This window comes from Rousettus aegyptiacus, unplaced genomic scaffold, assembly GCF_014176215.1.
Source record: "Rousettus aegyptiacus isolate mRouAeg1 unplaced genomic scaffold, mRouAeg1.p scaffold_m13_p_8, whole genome shotgun sequence".
Taxonomy (NCBI): domain Eukaryota; kingdom Metazoa; phylum Chordata; class Mammalia; order Chiroptera; family Pteropodidae; genus Rousettus; species Rousettus aegyptiacus.
This window is the reverse complement of record NW_023416311.1, coordinates 42,997,066-43,004,284: the sequence shown is the minus strand read 5'-3', so window position 1 is coordinate 43,004,284 and position 7,219 is coordinate 42,997,066. Positions and strand designations below refer to the sequence as shown.

The 7,219-nt window shown below is 36.4% G+C and overlaps 1 pseudogene; it reads right to left on the bottom strand.

The window, feature by feature from the left end:
* Positions 1 to 4,613: 4,613 nt before the first annotated feature.
* LOC118607524 lies at positions 4,614 to 4,732 on the bottom strand (annotated as a pseudogene).
* Between the last annotated feature and the right edge of the window lie 2,487 nt (positions 4,733 to 7,219).

Sequence of the window (7,219 nt, the reverse complement as noted above, 5' to 3'; positions counted from 1 at the left end):
CGTCACTCTGCTCAAGATGGCCAAAGCCCTAGGGGAAAGGATGGGATTGGCCAAGCTCCGTTTCGCTCGGTGAGGGGTGAGTGAGACACTACCTCCAAAACTTGAAGTCTCATCATGTCTGCATACAATGAAGAAAGGTCATGGGATCCTGTTAGGGGAAATGGGTACTGAGTAGCTATAAAATTCACATGTCCACCCCAGAGAGCAGGATTCAAGACGATGAACATTAGTTACCAAAGTTTGTCCTCCTTCCTTCCCTAGGGTACCAGGCCAGCATCGTATAAGTAGTATTCTCAACCAGTGGTGATTTTTGTCCTCCTACCCCCAGAGACATTTGGCAATGTCTGAGGATATTTGAGGTTGTTATAACTGGATAGAGATGCTATTAGCATCTAGTGGGCAGTAGCCAGAGATGATACTGAAAATCCTTCAGCACAGCCCTCCACACAAGGAATTATCTAGCCCAAGATGTTAGTAGTGCCATATTTGGGAAGCTCAAGTATAAGCTAAGACAGAGATTTGAGATACTACACTGGAGATTTAAGAAAATTCAATAATTCCGTTTGGTGGAAATACAGATTACATATAGAAAAATAGAATAGGGAAAAACTTTAAAAAAAATAATTTCAGACCAGATTTTGTGGCGTCTAGAATGGCAGGCTAAGTTTTCTAGACCAGGGGTCCCTGGTACTGGTCCATGGCCTGGGTCACATAGCAGGAGGTGAGGGACAGGCGAGCAAGTGAAGCTTCATCTGTATTTGCAGCCGGTCCCCAGTGCTAGCATCACCACCTCAGCTCCACCTCAGATCCCATAGGAGCACAAGTCCCTGGTGCCAAAAAGGTTGGGGACTGCCGAGCTAGTCTATAGTTAATCAGATTGTGTGATTCTGAGCCCAAACTTATATCTTAATTGCCTGAGCCTTACAATCTATGTATTCTAAAGTTTATCTCTAGAAGACCTTCAGAGCACACGGCTGAATGATATGAAACTGTCAATGGCAAGGCCCCATCGGTGTCCTCCATCCTGGGCAAACTCTCGAGTCTCTCTCACATCTCTCAGATTTATGATATTGGAAAAGTCACTGTTTCTTAGAGTGAATATGCTCCTGCTAAAGAGACTCATTCACATTTTTTTCACCTCCGAAATCAGCATATCCTTACAATCAATAGTATGTCCTAGTTTAAGGGGTAGTGCTTTTTTCTTTCTTAGGCATATATTTTAAAATGGCACTTACAAGCAATGGCACTTTAAATTCAATGAGATATGATATATTTATTTTCCTCTCATTTGTCATTGGTTAAATTTTATTCACACTCATTTAAAAGAACTGGCTGTAGGCATTGTATATGGGTATTAGTGTTCAACTCTTGCAGAATGCTAAGAACCATACAGAATCATGATAGAACTGGCCCTCTCTGTCATTATTTTATAATTAGAAATACAGCTCTTATGTTGAACAGAAGAGGTTTTGTAACCATGCAACCATCTCCCCAGTGGGAACATCCAGGGCCTGCCCCCAATGAAATGTTTCGTCTGTGTTTCAAAGCTTTTAAAGAGTATGTGAAAGAAACATTCATTCAGGTTGAATTGCCTTGGCATATGCTTTGGGGCTGTTCTTATTTTATACAGACTTCCTTGGTCCATCATTAGATTTTTATTTGTATGAAAGAAATGGAGTAAAATTTTCTTCTACATCCTTTCTCTGTTTTTCATCTTTATGATCTAACAGGACTTCCTTCCTTTTTCATCACTATCCATCAGTAAGATTAATATATAATGAAATCTATCCTCTTTCAGTGTCAGCAGCCTAAGAAACAAAGGCATTAAGTAAGACTAAAGAAGAACAGAAGATGAATAGTGGTGAAGTTTAAGCAACTGTGAATTTCCAGGAAATATTTATGAGCTGATTTAAATACTAATGAGCTGGTAGTCTGAGCAGCAAGAAGACTAAAATACAGGAGCGCAAAGTCTCAGCTGGGCCGTGGGTTGTCTTACAGATACACAAGCTGTATGGCAGAGTGGCCACATTTTAAGCCTCCTGCTAACCAGACATTTCAAAATGCTAAGTGAGAAATTGACATTTTCCCACTGATTTCAGTTTTTTTATTTCTACCATAGTACTTACCAATCCATTTAAATCCCATGAAAAAGGTGTCTTGGGCCTGAATGTAAAAACCACTTCATCCAAACCTTTGATCTAAATGACCACTGTATCAGGAAAGACTCTTTCAATTTTCTTTTCTGTCCCCTTTAAGAATCCACCAAATCACCTCTCCTTGCAAGTTCCTATGCAGCAGCATGAATGGCGTCTCTAGAGTGTAGTAAGAAGTCATTTATCTGAAAATGTCTCCTGTCCCAGCCTGACTGCAGAAAATACTTCAGTTGCCTATGGATTAGAAAAGATCAAAACACTTGCTTTATAATAAAACAAATTTAACTTCCAAAGAGCTTTTTACATATATTGCCTTGGGCCTGACAATCTGCTGACTTGATCCAAAATAAACAACTGGCTTTTCCATTTCTAAACCATATTTCCAAGTTCCACATACAAAATTCTGTTAGGGCTTATTCAACCAGGGATTTTTTTGGGAGGTGGGGGGCGGGGATGGGGAGACACTGTTCCTAACACGAAGATGCTAAGTAAGGCAAGGAGAAAAATAGGAAGAACAGCCCAGAGAGTGTCTGGAAAACTAGTCATCTTTAAAACTAGGGAGCTGTATATCCCAAGAGTTAGACAGCAGAGAGTCAGGTCACGCAATCCAGAAGCCTTGCACGCATTTTGATGCCCCGAGGATATGGCAGCTGGCCAGCCTGGCAGCAAAATGAGGCAAGCGAGACACTCACCTCTGGTACAAAATATAGGACAGCATCAAAAAACTCAGTAATCAAGATAAATACTATTTTTATGTAATATTTTTTAAATCGAAATTAATGCAAAAGAACTATAATGAATGAAATCGCACAATTTTAAATAAAAACAGGATCCAGCAATGCCTTGCCAAGCCATATTGGTGCCTGTGGCAAAAGGAAAAATGTGCATCCTCATACACGTTTTTATGTTTCTTCTAATGTTTTTTGTTCCAGAAATACATTTTGAACATATTACTGATAACGTTTGCTTTTATTAAATTATAAATATAAAAAATTCTCTTCAGACTATTAGTCAGATGTTTAAACTTAAATTATGCTGCAAATTTTTATACACCTACATTTTCATTTTTCAGTATTTTCTCAACTACATGAACATTCTGGTCAGAATTCCACCATGTAGCATTGCACAGAGCTAGCCCAGAAGATGTGTCAAAATGAGAGGCTGCAAAACCAACCTGAAAGCTGTGTTAAGACCTCTCATCAAGGGTGTTCTCTATTTCTGTGATCTGTATTTCATTTTATGTGCAACATTTGTGGACCACTGTATTAGGATGGTGCAATGAACAGATAACCCATTGTTTATTACTTAACTATGAAGAAAATTTATTTTTATATAACAAAAGGAAGAGTAGCAGCGAAATGGTTAATTCAACATCTCAGTGACATGAACCAGGATACAGATTCTTTTCATTGCCCTGCTCTGCCAAACACAGCAGGTGGTTTTGTCTTTGGTTGGCTCTTCTCACAGATAAAAAGTGGCTGCCTCGGTTCCTAGAGTCCCATGAAAAACTGACAGTGCCTCACAAAAGGGAAAACAGAAGGATCTTTTTCCCCGTTTGGTCTCATTTTAAGAGTAAGGAAAACTTTCTCAGAAGACTAACAACAGACTTCCCATATCTCGTTGGCCAGAATAAGGTCACATGTCACCATTAAAACCAACCCCTGGGAAAGAGAATGAAATAACAGTGACAGGCTTGGGTTAATGAAGATTTGCCTTTTATCACATCATGGAGGGATAGCTGCCCAAGCAAAGATAGGGCTTTGTAGCAGGGAAGATGGAGGAAATAGACTTCAGCTGAGCAGCCAGGAGTGTCTACTGCAAATGCCAATTGTGAGTAGTCATATCATTGTATCAGGTAGAAAGCATATCACTAATGTTTGTATCAGGTAGAAAGCATATCACTAATGTTTGTATCAGGCTTATCATTCACCAGGAATGGCCAAGATGTTGCATAAGACAAACTGTAGAAATCTTCAATGGAGTAATGTAGTTCGATCCATAACCTCCCAGCTGGTGACAGGAGAAAGTTCAAGTCGATCATAGAATTAAATGTAAAAACTTTACTATTATTAAATGAACACATTGGAAAATTCTATTATAATCTTGGAGTAGGAGAAGCCTTTTTAATTATGACTCAAGATTAAGAAGCCATAAAAGGGAAGAAAATTTTGTCTTGGAATGAAAACCAGAGGCAAAGTGAAAAACAATTAACTAGGGTTGGGGGTGGTTTGGATTGTAACTCATGTAAGACAATAAGGTAATCTTCCAATTGTATAAGAGCTCTTAGATATTAATAAGTAAAAAAGCTGTTAACATATAAAATAACATAGAATGATAAGCAAAGGATATACATATCCAATTCAAAAGAAAGAAAAGCCTATAAATGTCTCTTAAAAAATTTATATATGCGATCGTGTTTGTATTTATTACTTACTTTTATTTTATTATTTTATTTATTTTAACCTACAGCACCCAATATTCCCAGGTGGAATCCCATCCAAGTACTAACCAGGCCCGACTCTGCTTAGCTTCCGAGATCAGGTGAGATTGAGCATGTTCAGGGTGATATGGCCACAGACTATTACAAATTTTAAAGAATTTTCTGTAATTCTATAAGAAAATTCTACATTTTTTTCCCCCTCACTTTTTTCACCTAATCCCTCAACCCCTCTCCTATCTGGCAGCCCTTAGTTTGGTCTCTGTATTTATAAGTCTGCTTTTGTTTTATTTGTTCATTTATTTTGTTCTTTAGATTCTACATGTGAGATCATATGGTGTTTGTCTTTCTCTGTCTGACTTATTTCACTTAGCATAATACCCTCTAGGTCCAACCATGTTGTCACAAATGACAAAATTTCATTTTTTTTTTATGGCCAAGTATATTTCATTGTACGTATATACCACTTCTTTATCCAGCCATCTATTGATGGGCACATAGGTGGCTTCCATATCTTGGCTTTTGTAAATAATGCTACAGTGAATATAGGGGTGTATATATCTTTTCAGATTTGTGTTTTGGGTTCTTTGGATAAATACCCAGAAGTGGAATTGCTGCGTCATAAGGTAGTTTTATTTTTAATTTTTTGAGAAACCTCCAAACTGGTTTCCATAGTAGTCGTACCAGTTTCCAATCCCACCAATAGTGCACAAGTGTTCCCTTTTCTCCACATCCTTGCCAACACTTGTTTGTTGATGTTAGTCTTTCTGACAGGTGTGAGGTGCTATCATGCTGTGGTTTTATTTGCATTTCTCTTTCGGTTAGTGATATTGAGCATCTTTTTATATGTCTATTGGTCATCGGCATTTCCTCTTTGGAGAAATAGCTATTCAGATCCTCTGCCTATTGTTTAATTAGGTTGTTTGTTTTTTGTTGTTGCTAAGTTGTTGTTGAGTGGTATAAGTTCTTAGTAAATTTTGGATATTAACTCCTAATTATATGCATCATTGGCAAATATCTTCTCCCATTCAATATGTTGTCTTTTCATTTTGTTGATTGTTTCCTTTGCTGTGCAAAAACTTTTTAGTTTGATATAGTCACATTTGTTTATTTTTTCTTTTGTTTCCCTTGACCAAAGAGATATATCAAAAAATATTTTACTAAGCAATGACAAAGAGTTTATTGCCTGTTTTCTTGTATGAGTTTAATGGTTTCAGGTCTTACATTTAAGTCTTTAGTCCATTTTAAGTTTATTCTTGTATATGGTATAAGAAGGTCCAGTTTCATTTTTTTGCATCTATCTGTCCAGTTTTCCCAACATCATTTATTGAATAGACTATCTTTACCCCATTGTATCTTCTTGCCTCCTTTGTCATAGATTAAATAACCATGTAGGCATGAGTTTATTTCTGGGCTCTCTATTTTTTCCATTGATCTGTGTGTCTGTTTTTATGCCAGTACTGTGCTATTTTGATTACTGTATCCTTGTAGTATAGTTTGATATCAGGTAGAATGATACCTGTAACTTTGTTCTTCTTTCTCAAAATTGCTGTGGCTATCCAGGGTCTTTTGTGGTTCTATATAAATTTTAGGATTATTTGTTCTAGTTCTGGGAAAAATGCCATTGTATCTTAATAGAAATTGCATTGAATCTATAGATTGCTTTGGAGAGTATAGACATTTTAATGTTAATTCTTCCTATCCATGGACATGGTATATGCCTCCTTTATTTGTATCTATTTTTTTCTTCAGTGTCTTATAGTTTTCTGAGTGCAAATCTTTTACCTCCTTGGATAAATTTTTCCTAGGTGTTTTTTTTTTTTTAATGCAATTGTAAGTGGTATTTTTTCTTAATAGCTCTTCCTGATAGTTTGTTATCGGTGTGTAAAAATGCAACCGATTTATTAATGTTAATGTTGTATCCTGCTACTTTACCAAATGTATTTTCCAGTTCTGTGTTTTGGTGGAATCTTTAGGGCTCTCTATATATAGTATCATGTCATCTGCCAATAAGGACAGTTTTACTTCTTTCTTTCTAATTTGGATGCTTTTTATTTCTTTTTCCTGTCCGATAGCTGTAGCTAGGACTTCTAATCCTCTGTTGAATAAAAGTGGTGGTGGTGGACATCTTTGTCTTATTCCTTGAGAAAATTCTGTAATTTTAATGAATTTTTCCATGTACTTATATATCTTGTAATTTTTATATATCAGTGTATATGGCTTTTTTAATGGTTGGATAATATTCTATCATATAGAATATTATAACTTCCCGTTTCCCTTGCTGGGCATTTTGATTGTTTTAACGAGAGTCGTCATTGGAATAAATTGTTGGCGTACTTTTACCATAAATTGTTGCAATAAATTGTTGGCATACTTTTACCATAACATCGAAGTATAATTTTAGGTGAATGTAGGTGGGTTTTAAAATGTGATCGACATTGCCAATTGCCTTCAAAAGCGTTTTATCATTTTCTGTTTTCAGAAGTATATGAAAATACTCCTTTTCTCAATCTCTCACCAGTATTGAATTTGAAACTTTTCAAAGTTGCCTTACAGGCAAAAGTATCCTTTTTATTCTTAGTTTGCATTTCCTTAATTATGAGAATGAATATGTTTTTATATGTATATA